Source organism: Aquarana catesbeiana, linkage group LG03, assembly GCF_042186555.1.
Source record: "Aquarana catesbeiana isolate 2022-GZ linkage group LG03, ASM4218655v1, whole genome shotgun sequence".
Classification (NCBI taxonomy): domain Eukaryota; kingdom Metazoa; phylum Chordata; class Amphibia; order Anura; family Ranidae; genus Aquarana; species Aquarana catesbeiana.
Genome location: NC_133326.1, coordinates 404,697,864 through 404,713,535, shown reverse-complemented (window position 1 = coordinate 404,713,535; position 15,672 = coordinate 404,697,864). Strand labels below are relative to the sequence as shown.

Below are 15,672 nucleotides of genomic sequence, written 5' to 3'. Positions count from 1 at the left end.
CTCTCTGTCAGCCCCCCTCTCTGTCAGCTCACCCTTCTCTGTCAGTGCCCCCTCTCTGTCAGTGCCCCCCCTCTTTGTCAGTGCCCCCTCTCTGTCAGTGCCCCCCCTGTCAGTGCCCCCCTCTCTGTCAGCTCACCCCTCTCTGTCAGTGTCCCCTCTCTGTTAATGCCCCCCCTGTCAGCTCACCCCTCTCTGTCAGTGCCCCCTCTCTGTCAGTGCCCCCTCTCTGTCAGTGCCCCCCGTCAGCTCACCCCTCTCTGTCAGTGCCCCCTCTCTGTCAGTGCCCCCCCTCTGTCAGTGCCCCCCTCTCAGTCAGCTCACCCCTCTCTGTCAGTGCCCCCCTCTCTGTCAGTGCCCCCCCTCTCTGTCAGTGCCCCCCCTCTGTCAGTGCCCCCCCTCTCTGTCAGTGCCCCCCTCTCTGTTAATGCCCCCCTCTCTGTTAATGCCCCCCTCTCTGTTAATGCCCCCCTCTGTCAGCGCACCCCTCTCTGTCAACCCCCTCTCTATCAGCCCCCCTCTCTGTCAACCCCCTCTCTATCAGCCCCCCTCTCTGTCAACCCCCTCTCTATCAGCCCCCCTCTCTGTCAGCCCACACCTCTCTGTCAGCCAGCCCCTCTCTGTCAGTGCCCCCCCCTCTCTGTCAGTGCCCCCCTCTCTGTCAGTGCCCCCCTCTCTGTCAGTGTCAGCCCCCCTCTTTCAGCCCGCCTCTGTCAGCCCCCCTCTGTCAGCCCCCCTCTCTGTCAGAGAGGGGGTTGACAGAGAGGGGTGCACTGACAGAGAGGGGGGCTGACAGAGGGGGGCTGACAGAGGCGGGCTGAAAGAGGGGGGCTGACACTGACAGAGAGGGGGGGCACTGACAGAGAGGGGGGGCACTGACAGAGAGGGGGCACTGATAGAGAGGGGGTTGACAGAGAGGGGTGCACTATCAGTGCCCCCTCTCTGTCAGTGCCCCCCCTCTCTGTCAGTGCCCCCCCTCTCTGTCAGTGCCCCCCTCTCTGTCAGTGCCCCCCCTGTCAGCTCACCCCTCTCTGTCAGTGCCCCCTCTCTGTCAGTGCCCCCGTCAGCTCACCCCTCTCTGTCAGTGCCCCCTCTCTGTCAGTGCCCCCTCTCTGTCAGTCCCCCCCCGTCAGTTCACCCCTCTCTGTCAGTGCCCCCCTTTCTGTCAGCGCCCCTCTCTGTCAGTGCCCCCCCTCTCTGTCAGCTCACCCTTCTCTGTCAGTGCCCCCCTCTCTGTCAGTGCCCCCCCTCTTTGTCAGTGCCACCTCTCGGTCAGTGCCCCACCCCTGTCAGTGCCCCCCTCTCAGTCAGTGCCCCCCTCTCTGTCAGTGCCCCCCCTCTCTGTCAGTGCCCCCCTCTCTGTCAGTGCCCCCCTCTGTCAGCCCCCCTCTCTGTCAGCGCACCCCTCTCTGTCAACCCCCTCTCTATCAGCCCCCCTCTCTGTCAGTGCACCCCTCTCTGTCAACTCCCTCTCTATCAGCCCCCCTCTCTGTCCGCCCACACCTCTCTGTCAGCTAGCCCCTCTCTGTCAGTGCCCCCCCTCTCCGTCAGTTCCCCTCCCTCTGTCAGTGCCCCCCCTCTGTCAGTGCCCCCCCCTCTGTCAGTGCCCCCCCCTCTGTCAGTGCCCCCCCCTCTGTCAGTGCCCCCCTCTCTGTCAGTGCCCCCCCCCTGTCAGCTCACCCCTCTCTGTCAGTGCCCCCCTCTCTGTCAGTGCCCCCCTCTCTGTCAGCTCACCCCTCTCTGTCACCCCCCCTCTGTCAGTGCCCCCCTCTCTGTCAGTGCCCCCCCTCTCTGTCAGCTCACCCCTCTCTGTCAGCCCCCCTCTCTGTCAGTGCCCCCCCTCTCTGTCAGCTCACCCTTCTCTGTCAGTGCCCCCTCTCTGTCAGTGCCCCCCCTCTTTGTCAGTGCCCCCTCTCTGTCAGTGCCCCCCTCTCTGTCAGTGCCCCCCTCTCTGTCAGCTCACCCCTCTCTGTCACCCCCCTCTGTCAGTGCCCCCCTCTCTGTCAGTGCCCCCCCTCTCTGTCAGCTCACCCCTCTCTGTCAGCTCACCCCTCTCTGTCAGCCCCCCTCTCTGTCAGTGCCCCCCTCTCTGTCAGCTCACCCTTCTCTGTCAGTGCCCCCTCTCTGTCAGTGCCCCCCCTCTTTGTCAGTGCCCCCTCTCTGTCAGTGCCCCCCCCCTCTGTCAGTGCCCCCCTCTCTGTCAGCTCACCCCTCTCTGTCAGTGCCCCCTCTCTGTCAATGCCCCCCTCTCTGTTAATGCCCCCCTCTGTCAGCTCACCACTCTCTGTCAGTGCCCCCCTCTGTCAGTCCCCCCTGTCAGCTCACCCCTCTCTGTCAGTGCCCCCCCTCTCTGTCAGCTCACCCCTCTCTGTCAGCCCCCCTCTGTCAGTGCCCCCCCTCTCTGTGTGCTCACCCTTCTCTGTCAGTGCCCCCCTCTTTGTCAGTGCCCCCCCTCTCTGTCAGTGCCCCCCCTCTCTGTCAGCTCACCCCTCTTTGTCAGCTCACCCCTCTCTGTCAGTGCCCCCCTCTCTGTCAGTGCCCCCCTCTGTCAGTGCCCCCCTCTGTCAGTGCCCCCTTTCTGTCCCCCTCTCTGTCAGCTGCAGCAGAGTGCTCCATGCCAGCCAGCCACCCACTGACCCACAGCAGGGAGCCAGACCAGCCTCCTGCAGCAGTGTGCACCATGCCAGCCACCCACCCACCGACCCACAGCAGGAAACTGGCTAGCCACAACAGGAGCTAGCCACGATGACCCACCCACAGCAGGGAGCCAGCCAGCTACAGCAGCATGCCAGCCAGCCACCCACAGGAGCCAACCAGCCACTGTGACCATCCACAGCAGGATGCCAGCCACCCACGGTGACCCACCCACACCAGGGAGCCAGCCGGCCACAGCAGGGTGCTGACCAGCCACCCACAGGAACCAGCCACAGAGGACATGGGAGTCAGCCATAAACAGGAGCCAGCTAGCCACCCACAGGAGCCAGCCACAGAGGACGTGGGAGTCAGCCACCAAGAGAAGCCAGCCAGCCACCCACAGGAGCCAGCCAGCCACCAACAGCAGTCAGCCACAGAGGACACAGGAGCCAGCCACAAAGGAATCAGGAGCCAGCCAGCCACCAACAGGAGCCAGCCACAGAGGATGCAGGAGCCAGCCAGCCACAAAGGACGCAGGAGCCAGCCAGCCACCAACAGGAGCCAGTCACAGAGGACGTGGGAGCCAGCCAGCCACAGAGGACGCGGGAGCCAGCCAGCCACAGTGGACGCAGGAGCCAGCCAGCCACCAACAGGAGCCAGCCACAGAGAACGCGGGAGCCAGCCAGCCACAAAGGATGCAGAAGCCAGCCAGCCACCAACAGGAGCCAGCCACAGAGGACGCGGGAGCCAGCCAGCCACAGAGGATGCAGGAGCCAGCCACCAACAGGAGCCAGCCACAGAGGATGCGGGAGCCAGCCAGCCACAAAGGATGCAGGAGCCAGCCACCAACAGCAGTCAGCCACAGAAGATGCGAGAGCCAGCCAGCCACAGAGGATGCAGGATCCAGCCAGCCACCAACAGCAGCCAGCCACAGAGGACGTGGGAGCCAGCCAGCCACAAAGGACACAGGAGCCAGCCAGCCAGCCACCAACAGGAGCCAGCCACAGAGGATGCGGGAGCCAGCCAGCCACAAAGGACGCGGGAGCCAGCCAGCCACAAAGGATGCAGGAGCCAGTCAGCCACCAACAGCAGTCAGCCACAGAAGACGCAAGAGCCATCCAGCCACTAAGGACGCAGGATCCAGCCAGCCACCAACAGCAGCCAGCCACAGAGGATGCAGGAGCCAGCCAGCCACAAAGGATGCAGGAGCCAGCTAGCCACCAACAGCAGCCAGTCACAGAGGATGCGGGAGCCAGTCAGCCACAGAGGACGCAGGAACCAGCCAGCCACAGAGGACGCAGGAGCCAGCCAGCCACCAACAACAGTCAGCCACAGAAGACGCGAGAGCCATCCAGCCACAGAGGACGCAGGATCCAGCCAGCCACCAACAGCAGCCAGCCACAGAGGATGCGGGAGCCAGCCACCAACAGGAGCCAGCCACAGAGGATGCGGGAGCCAGCCAGCCACAAAGGATGCAGGAGCCAGCCACCAACAGCAGTCAGCCACAGAAGATGCGAGAGCCAGCCAGCCACAGAGGATGCAGGATCCAGCCAGCCACCAACAGCAGCCAGCCACAGAGGACGTGGGAGCCAGCCAGCCACAAAGGACACAGGAGCCAGCCAGCCAGCCACCAACAGGAGCCAGCCACAGAGGATGCGGGAGCCAGCCAGCCACAAAGGACGCGGGAGCCAGCCAGCCACAAAGGACGCAGGAGCCAGTCAGCCACCAACAGCAGTCAGCCACAGAAGACGCAAGAGCCATCCAGCCACTAAGGACGCAGGATCCAGCCAGCCACCAACAGCAGCCAGCCACAGAGGATGCGGGAGCCAGCCAGCCACAAAGGATGCAGGAGCCAGCTAGCCACCAACAGCAGCCAGTCACAGAGGATGCGGGAGCCAGTCAGCCACAGAGGACGCAGGAACCAGCCAGCCACAGAGGACGCAGGAGCCAGCCAGCCACCAACAACAGTCAGCCACAGAAGACGCGAGAGCCATCCAGCCACAGAGGACGCAGGATCCAGCCAGCCACCAACAGCAGCCAGCCACAGAGGATGCGGGAGCCAGCCAGCCACAAAGGACGCAGGAGCCAGCCAGCCACCAACAGCAGCCAGCCACAGAGGATGCGGGAGCCAGTCAGCCACAGAGGACGCGGGAACCAGCCAGCCACAGAGGACGCAGGAGCCAGCCAGCCACCAACAGGAGCCAGCCACAGAGGACGAAGGAGCCAGCCAGCCACAAAGGACGCAGGAGCCAGCCACCAACAGGAGCCAGCCACAGAGGACGCAGGAGCCAGCCAGCCACAAAGGATGCAGGAGCCAGCCAGCCACCAACAGCAGCCAGCTACAGAGGACGCAGGAGCCAGCCAGCCACAAAGGATGCAGGAGCCAGTCAGCCACCAACAGGAGCCAGCCACAGAGGACACGGGAGCCAGCCAGCCACAAAGGATGCAGGAGCCAGCCACCAACAGCAGCCAGCCACAGAGGACATGGGTGTTCACTGTACACTCTGTTAGATAGAGGCTCCCTCCAGGTCCCATTATACTCCTTTTCAGTCTCTAATGGGACCTGGAGGGGGGACTCTTTCTAACAGATTCTATAATGGACACCAAATGGGCCTCTGTTAGAGAGACCCCCTCCAGGTCCCATTAGACTCCTTTGAAGTCTCCAATGGGTCCTGGAGGAGGTCTCTCTCTAACAGAGACTTTCTAATGGACACTGTTAAAGAGAGACTCCCCCTTCAGGTCCCATTAGACTCTGTTGTAGTCTCTAATGGGGCCTGGAAGGGACACTTTCTAACAGCAGGGAGCCAAGCCAGCCACCTGCAGCAGGGTGCACTGTGCCTGCCAGCCACCCACCCACTGACCCACAGCAGGGAGCCTACTGGCCGCTAGTCATGGCCTTTGAGTTCCGCTGGCCTGTGGGTCCTACAGGTCATGGCCAGCTCCCAACAGGATCAACAGGCCATGACCAGCTCACAGCAGGACCCACAGTGTTGAGGGCTATTTTTAGACTACTAAGTGGGAACTGGCCTGGGGCAGGGTATATAGGGTGTATGGGGGGGTAGATGGGATGTGGGGTTTAGCTGCAGGTGTCAGGGTCTCTCACCTCAGCGATGGCAGCTGCCTGTGCCAGCTCAACAGGTCCCTGTGCTAATGGGCATTGGTGAGGCTGCGCTGATGGGCACTGGTGATGGTGAGCTGATTTGGTGGTTCAGTGGGCCACTTCACTGGACTTGCCCCCCAGGCCTAAGGCTGCCAGCCCTGCCCTGTCGGCCGCCCACCCCTCCGCACTAACATAGCAGCATGGCAGGTGCAACAGGTCCATGCCTTCTCTAATATCACTGCACTGCCCCCTCCCCACACTGCCTGTCTTATTCACACAAAACATGAGGCGCGGCCACTCTAGACAAAGGGCAGGACTTTTTAAGTTAAGAAGTGGGTGATTGGTCGCTAGGCAGTGGGGCAGTCCCAGCAATAAATCACTCACTTTTAACGTGAAAAGTCCCACCCGTTGTCCAGAGCGGCTAGGCTCCATGTCTTGTGTGAATAAGGTAGGGTTCTTTGGGGAGGGGGGAGTGCTGTGCTGTAAAGAAGTTTGATATTGAGAGAGGACTGTGATGGGGGCTCAGTCTGTGATTGGGGGGGTCAGTCTGTGATTCGGGGGGCAGTCATTGCTGGGGAGTTTGTGATGGGGGGTCAGTCTGTGATGGGGTGTCTGTGATGGGGGCAGTCTGTAATGAGGGGTCTGTGATTTGGGGGGTCAGTCTGTGATGGGGGTCAGTCTGTGTTGGGAGGGGTCAGTCTGCGATGGGTCAGTCTGTAATGGGGGTCTGTGATGGGAGTCAGTCTGTAATGAGGGGTCTGTGATTTGGGGGGTCAGTCTGTGAATGGGGGGGTCAGCCTGTGATGGGTCAGTCTGTAATAGGGGTCTGTGATGGGGGTTTGTGATGAGGCAGGGGGGATGTGACATAAGGGGGGCTAAGGACACTGATGTAAAAGGGGGTCGTGATGTAAAAGGGGGTATGTGATGTAAAGGGGGGACTGAGGACACTGATGTAAAAGGGGGTCTGTGATGTGATGTGAAGGGGGGGATTGAAGACACTGATGTAAAAGGGGTCTGTGATTTCTGCACTAGAAAAACACAAGTCTCTGCAAAGGCAATAGAAAACAATTGTTTTCTATGTGTCCTGTTCACACTGCAACAGTGCCACTGCATACTGTTTCTATGCACTGCAACTGAGCTGTGGTGCATAAAAATGAATGAAATGTATTTGCATAAAGAATTATTAACGATCATCTTTGGGTCAAGAAAGACTGAACAGTTTAGCTTTACTTGCCATTGAGTCAGAACTTTTAAATACTTTATCCTACAAAGTTATTATCGATTAGTTTGCCAAAAGAAAAGATAGAACTAAAAAATTGTAGGGAGTTTCTTACTGCTATAATCTTTAAAGGGCATTTTCTGCATTACAGAATATTTTCAGTCTCTACAATTAAAGCCAGTTATTTTCAGTGTTCTCGTGTGTGGAGATATGTTTTTAATTGATCTATTGTAGCAGTCATCGATAAAGGACGAGAATGGTGGTGTGTGTGTGTGTGGCGGCATTGAAGGACCCGGCCTTAGGGCGGCAAAGGGAGTAAATCCGGGCCTGGGTATTCCCCAGGCATAATAGAAAATGATCCAACACACAGTGCTTACATAATTCCCCCCAATTATTATACATATACAGTACAATAAACAATATACAGTACAGCATATCAACACATTGCTAAAAGATCAAATCTCAAAACACAAAACATAGTTCTATTGTAGAGATTAATGCAGTCTGCATGAAGTAATTTTCCAAGATATATATCCACTGTGTATCTACACATTTCCCCTCTAGGAACAAAACTCACCAGAAGTAACAAACTTCAGATTATAGGTAGGTCATACAGCACTTTCTTCAATATATGATCCTGAGTCTGCAAACATAAGATATTTTTCTCCTCAAGATAATGTGTCAGCTGACCTCACATGGTGTTTTTTTTTCATACTGTTACCAGAGCAAGTGCAATGTTGCTATGGTCAGAGACAATGGCTAGCCACATCGAAATACAGCATCATCAGAGCAGCCAGCTATTGTACATGATCATGTCCACAGCAGTGCAATATCACTATATATAAAATATATATATATATATATATATATATACATACATACATACATATACACACAGTATCTCACAAAAGTGAGTACATGTGACAACACTGAAGAAATTACACTTTGCTACAATGTAAAGTAGTGAGTATACAGCTTGTATGACAGTGTAAATTTGCTGTCCTCTCAAAATAACTCAACACACAGCCATTAATGCCTAAACCGCTGGCAGCAAAAGTGAATACACTCCTGAGTGAAAATGTCCAAATTGGGCCCAATTAGCCATTTTCTCTCCCCGGTGTCACGTGACTCGTTAGTGTTACAAGATCTCAGGTGTGAATGAGGAGTAGGTGTGTTAAATTTGGTGTTATAGCTCTCACTCCCTCATACTGGTCACTGGAAGTTCAACATGGCACCTCATGGCAAAGAAAAAAAGAATTGTTGCTCTACATAAAGATGGCCTAGGCTATAAGAAGATTGCCAAGACCCTGAAACTGAGCTGGCCAAGACCATACAGCTGTTTAACAGGACAGGTTCCACTCAGAACAGGCCTCACCATGGTCGACCAAAGAAGTTAAGTGCATGTGCTCAGCGTCATATCCAGGGGTTGTCTTTGGGAAATAGACATATTAGTGCTGCAGAGGTTGAAGGGGGGGGTCAGCCTGTCAGTGCTCAGACCATACGCTGCACACTGCATCAAATTGGTCTGCATGGCTGTTGTTCTAGAAGGAAGCCTCATCTAAAGATGATGAACAAGAAAGCCCACAAACAGTTTGCTGAAGACAAGCAGACTAAGGACATGGATTACTGGAACCATGTCCTGTGGTCTGATGAGACCAAGATAAACTTATTTGGTTCAGATGGTGTCAAGCGTGTATGGTGGCAACCAGGTGAAGAGTACAAAGACAAGTGTGTCTAACTACAGTTAAGCATGGTGGTGGGAGTGTCATGGTCTGGGGCTGCATGAGTGCTTCTGGCACTGGGGAGCTACAGTTCATTGAGGGAACCATGAATTCCAACATGTTCTGTGACATACTGAAGCAGAGCATGATCCCCTCCCTTCGCAGACTGGGCCGCAGGGCAGTATTCCAACATGATAACGACCCCAAACACACCTCCAAGACGACCACTGCCTTCCTAAAGAAGCTGAGGGTAAAGGTGATGGACTGGCCAAGCAAGTCTCCAGACCTAAACCCTATTGAGCATCTGTGGGGCATCCTCAATCGGAAGGTGGAGGAGCGCAAGGTCTCTAACGTCCACCAGCTCCATGATGTCTTCATGGAGGAGTGGAAGAAGACTTCAGTGGCAACCTTTGAAGCTCTGGTGAACTCCATTCCCAAGAGAGTTAAGGTAGTGCTGGAAAATGATGATGGCTACACAAAATATTGACACTTTGGGCCCAATTTGGACATTTTCCCTTAGGGGTGTACTCAGTTTTGTTGCCAGTGGTTTAGACATTAATGGCTGTGTGTTGAGTTATTTTGAAGGGACAGCACATTTACACTGTTATACAAGCTGTACACTCACACTTGCCACATGAAAAGATTTAATAAAATATTTACAAAAATGTGATGGGGTGTACTCACTTTTGTGAGACACTATGGGGGTTACTTACTAAAGGAAAACCCACTTTGCACTGCAAGTTAAAAGTGCACTTGGAAGTAAAGTCGCTGTAGATCTGAGGGAGACATGCAAGGAAAATAAAAAAACAGCATTTTAGCTTGCACATGATTGCACTTCCAAGTGCACTTGCAGTGCAAAGTGGATTTGCCTTTTGTAAACAACCCTATATATATATATATATATCTACAGTATGTAGATATATATATATATAGATCTATGTGTATATAGATCTATATATATATCTATAGATATAGATATCTATATCTATATCTATAGATATATCTATATCTATAGATATAGATATATCTATAGATATAGATATATCTATATCTATATATATATTTTTTTTTTTTTTTTTTAACATGATGTCATCAGAGCAGTACAGCGTTACTATAATGCTGTGGCTATTGATCAGAGCCAATGGTGGCTGTGTGCACTGCCATACAGTTTCATCCATGCAGCAGCCAATGTCTCTGATCAATAATCACAGCAGTACAATGTCACCAGAGTGGGACGGGGGTAATCATGTTTTTTTTCTTGCTTTCTTTAAAAAAAAAATCCCCCACAAAAAATATGTTTGGATAACTAAATCAAGAAAATTGATTTCTGTACTACATATTGGATGAAAAAAGAATCCCTTTATTGTTGTCACTAAAGAAGGAAAGGAATGTGTTTATGTATATAACTGCACTTATTAAATAACAACCTTTCCTCCTTTATCTGCAGGATAACACAATCTGGCATGTTCTCTAGGTTCCTCAACCCTTTCTTTCTTTAATGCCGCATTATAATAAGCTTTATTATTTCTTATATTACTATCCCCCATCACCATCTTTTAAACCTGAACTCCAGCCTTACATTTATGTTCTTCAAGGTCTAGTGCCGCTTCTGATTTGCACAAAGATAATAGTCTGAATAGTCTCTCTGTTGCCTTCTCTGAAGAAAAATGTAAGCAATACAGTCTCTGTGGTACCCCCTGCACTGCCTTCCTGAGTGATTTACAGTGAATTAAACCTTACTCCTCCCGAGGAGTTATTCCCTTGGCCTGCTCTCTAATACTATTGGATCTCTATTCTGTCAATCGTTTCCTGCAGAATGAGCTTGGTGCGCATGCTCATTCTGCCTGCATCATTTGTAAGAATTTTCTTCCAACCTGCTTGGTGGATATTCCCTGCAGGGGCTGTATTGAAATTGAACAGTCAGTCTGGAAATGACCTTCTCCTAGCTACCTCTACTAGCAGCATGCACACATGCTGCAAATTCATAGTAAAACTGCTGGAGAGAAGATGCTTTATTTCAACATGGGCATGCTTTTTTTTATGGAGCTTTACATATACAGTTATACTCAAAAGTTTGCATACCCTGGCAGAAATCATGACATTTTGGCATTGATATTGAAAATATGACTGATCATGCCGAAAAACTGTCTTTTATCTAAGGATGGAGATCATATGAAGCCATTATCACATAGTTGTTTGGCTCATTTTTGAATCATAATGCAAATATAAAATACCCAAATGACCCTGATCAAAAGTTTACATACTCTGGAATGCTCGGTCCTGGTATGGACACACAAGGGGATACACACAGGTTAAAATGACAATTAAAGGTTAATTTCCCACATCTGTGGCTTTTTACATGGCAGTTAGTGTCAAGGTCAGGTAGACCAAGACAGATTGCAGTCACAACTGCCAGAAGAATTGTTTGGGATACAAAGAAAATCACACAGGAAACCTCAGGAGAAACACAGGCTGTTGTTTTATGTTATTGGGTATATTGTTTCCAAGCTTTTTGGTGGCATTGGAGCAGTAAAGGCTTCTTTCTGGCAACTCAAACGTGCAGCCCATTTTTGTTCAAGTATTGTTGCATTGTGCTTCTTAAAAACAACCACAGCGTAGCCTGTATTTCTCTTGAGGTTACATGTGGATTTTTCTTTGTAGCCAGAACAATTCTTCTGGCAGTTGTGATTGCATTCTTTCTTGGTCTACATGACTTTGGCTTGGTATCAAGAGATTATCAAATTTTTCACTTCCTAATAAGTGACTAAACAGTACTTACTGGCATATTCAAGGCTTTGGATATCTTTTTATATCCCTTTGCATCTTTATACCATTACCTGGTTACACAGGTCTTTGACAGTTCTTTTCTGCTTCCCATGGCTCAGTATCTAGCTTGCTCAGTGCATCCATGTGAGAGCTAACATACTTATTGACTATTTTTACACAGACACTAATTGCAATTTAAAAAGCCACATATGTGGGAAAATAAACTTTAATTGTCATTGTGTTACCTTGTGTGTCTGTTCCAAGGCCAAACATTCCAGGGTATGTAAACTTTTGATCAGGGCCATTTGGGTGATTTTTGTTATCATTATGATATAAAAAGGAGCAAAACAACTATGTGATAATACATGGCTTCATGTGATCACTATCCTTAATTGAAAGACAGTTGTTTGGTATGATCAGTCATATCTTTAATATCAATGCCATAATTTCATAATTTCTGCCAGGGTGTGCAAACTTTTGAGCACAACTGTCTGTTCTAATACTGTTTGTATATTTTACAGCATCTTGTCTGGGTACTCTGTTACACAGACTTGACAGCTTCAGCCTGCTTTTACAGATGAGGGTTAGATGTTGACCACTATTACCAAATTCATAGGTTCCTCTACTTCATTATAATTTACAAAATTATTCTAAAATATAAAAACTATTTAACACTCAATTTCTTTATATACATATGCACATCTACATACATCTGAAATGAATTCAGCCCTTTATAAGTGGTAAAATTGAGGCCCTGATCTAAAACATTAAGATCATCTCAATCAGATGTTGCATTACTAAGGGTTAAAATCCCCTGCCCTAAAACCTTTTTCTTCATCTGAATGCTTTGCTCTGCTCAACAGCCCCTTACTACAACCCCTGTACAGGGATTTCCCCTGTAATTTATATCGTTCATATCATATGTATATCGATCATATTGTAATTTCCTCTGTGTGGGAAACCTCTTCTTGTATAGTTCCCCTGATTCATGGAGAATTGAGAATGTGGAGGGTGAACAAGAGAGTTTCATCTTGATAATTGGCCCAATGAGCAAAACAGGTTTTTTTTAGCATTAATTACTCTTCATTCCTATCATGATTATGCCCTCCTCTTTAATATTGTGATCCTTCCGTCCATGAACATCCACCATCATATGTACTACGGGTAGGTTTACGTTTTAATGCTAAATTCTTTATGGCTTCTTATATGGATATTTATAAGGATATTTATTATGAGATCTGTAAGACTTTCTACATTAATCTGCTTCCACTCATTCTTCTGTTTTTCTATCTGACACATATACTTTTTATCTTTAAAATTGTAAATATATTTACTAGCTTTTATCTCCTGAATCTCACTATGTTACTAACTATGTTGGTCTTGTAGTTGTTTAGACAATTTGCACGATTTCTTCGGTTTATTAAACGCGAAGAGCTTTTCTTGGAAAGATTTAACTTCTGTTTTCAGTTTAGTCCGTTTCTTCTTTCTTTGTCTAACAATAATGAGAGGAGCTCACAACAACAAAAGTTTAAAAAATTAAAACCACTGCTCCTCTGACTCAGAGTCAGTAAACCCATCATTAGGGAATAAATTCCGCTGAAGTCTAGTAGGGATCAGACTCTCACTTATAGTATTAGAATGTCACACATATTTAATAGTTTAATAGTTTAAAAGAACCCTCCAAATCATCTGCATTGCATCCAATGTTTGGAGTGCGAAAAAACATCCTTTATATTTACATGTCAATTACTTAGAATATCACAAATTTCCATGGTGCTTCCATTAAGGAAGACTCCTGAGGATGTTGTAATGGTGAAACATGTAGGGCATGGATAGGTCACGTCATCACACATACATGTTACAGGGAAATCGCTGGTGCTCTGCCTGTTTATGGGAAAGATTGCTTGCACCAATCAGATCATATCTTTTGCGAGTATTGTGTAGTGCAGGATATTGACTTTTTATTTTTGTGAGTTTATTTGAGTTGTGTAAACTAGTTTAATTTGATAAAAGTGTTATTATACTCTGTGGTTTCTGCTCCATTTGCTATCTGTGTTCATGTGACATATTATTTTGGGGAGAAAAGCATTTTCCATCTGCAGAGTCAGGATTGTATAGTGGAGGAAGCACATTCTGACCTACCTTTAAGCTGAAGTTTGTTACGCCTGGTGAGTTTTGTCCCTAGAGGTATAGACCTTGTGTGGATACACAGTGGATATATATCTTGAGTTTCCAATCACTTTATGTGGAATGCATTAATTTTAGAGGAACTGTTTTTAATGCTGTTCTGTGAAGCCCTCGGAGGTTTGTTAGAGAACCTTAGTGAACAAACAGCATCATGAAAGCCGAGGAATACACTTGACAGGTCAGGGATATAGTTATGGAAAAGTTTAAAGTAGGGTTAGGTTATCAAAAAATATCCCAAGCTTTGACATCTCATGGAGCACTGTTCAATCCAACATCCAAAAATGAAAAGAGTATGGCACAACTGCAAACCTACCAAGACATGGCCCTCCACCTAAACTGAGAGGCCGGGCAAGGGGAACATTAATCAGAGAAGCAGCCAAGAGGCCCATGGTAACTCTGGAGGAGCTGCAGAGATCCACAATTTAAGTGGGAGAATCTGTCCAAAGGGCAACTGTTAGTCATGCACTCCAGAAATCTGGCATTTATGGAAGAGTAGCAAGAAGAAACCCATTGTGGGAAAAAAGCCATAAGAAGTCCCATTTGCAGTTTGCAAGAGGCCATGTAGGGAAAACAGCGAACATGTTTAAGAAGGTGCCCTTGTCGGATAAGACCAAACTTGAACTTGTTGGCCTAAAAGCAAAACATTATGTGTGGCATAAAACTAACACTGCACATCACTCTGAACATGCCATCCTCACCGTGACACATAGTGGTGGCAGCAACATGTTGTGGGGATGCTTTTCTTCAGCAGGGACAGGGAAGCTGGTCATACAGTAGTTGATGGGAAGATGAATGGAGCCAAATACAGGGCAATCTTAGAAGAAAACCTGTTAGAGTCTTCTACAAAAGACTTGAGAATGGGGCTGAGGTTCACCTTCCAGCAGGACAACGACCCTAAACATACACCCAGAGCTACAATGGAATGGTTTCGATCAAAGCATATTCATGTGTTAGAATGGCCCAGTCAAAGTCCAGACCTACATCCAACTGAGAATTTGTGGCAAGACTTGAAAATTGCTGTTCACAGACGCTCTCCATCCAATCTGACAGAGCTTGAGCTATTTTGCAATGAAGAATGGGCAATAATCTCACTTTAGATGTGCAAAGCTGGTAGAGACATCCCCAAAAAGACTTGCAGCTGTAATTGCATCGAAAGGTGGTTCTACAAAGTATTGACTCAGGGGGGCTGAATACAAATGCATGCTACTCTTTGCAGATATATATTTGTAAAAAATTTGGAAAACCATTTATCAGTTTCCTTACACTTAACAATTATGTGCCACTTTGCGTTGGTCTATCACATAAAATCCCAATAAAATACATTTACATTTTTGGTTGTAGCAAGACAAAATGTGAAAAATTTTAAGGGGTGTGAATACTTTTTCAAGGCACTGTATACTCCACAGATTTCAATTTTTAAAAGTTTTAATTGAAAATTGGATATGGTTTGCTTTCATCCCGTATTTTTGATTAATGTAATATAAATATATGTGTCTATGTGGACTTGGCCTGTAGTAGCCAGGATTATAGGCTAAATAGAACAGTTTGTGAGTTAACCGCTTCAGCCCCGGAAGATTTTACCCCCTTCCTGACCAGATCGTTTTTTGCGATTCGGCACTGCGTCGCTTTAACTGACAATTGCGCGGTCATGCGACGTGTCTCCCAAACAAAATTGATGTCCTTTTTCCCCACAAATAGAGCTTTCTTTTGGTGGTATTTGATCGCCTCTGCGATTTTTATTTTTTGTGCTATAAACAAAATAAGAGCGACAATTTTGAAAAAAATCGCATTATTGTTTACATTTTGCTATAATAAACATATCCCAAAAATATATAAAAAAAACATTTTTTTTCTTCAGTTTAGGCCGATCGTATTCTTCTACATATTTTTGGTAAAAAAAAAAAATCGCAATAAGCGTTTATTGATTGATTTGCGCAAGTTATAGCGTTTACAAAATAGGGGATAGTTTTATGGCATTTTTATTAATATTTTTTTTTTTTACTAGTAGTGGCGGCGATCAGCGATTTTTATTGTGACTGCGATGTTAT

General features: G+C 48.5%; 1 protein-coding gene across 6 annotated transcripts in view; it reads right to left on the bottom strand.

Moving 5' to 3' along the window:
- Nucleotides 1-15,672, bottom strand: part of TENM2 (teneurin transmembrane protein 2) — a 2,056,834-nt gene that overhangs the window by 482,607 nt on the left and 1,558,555 nt on the right. The window lies entirely within an intron of this gene.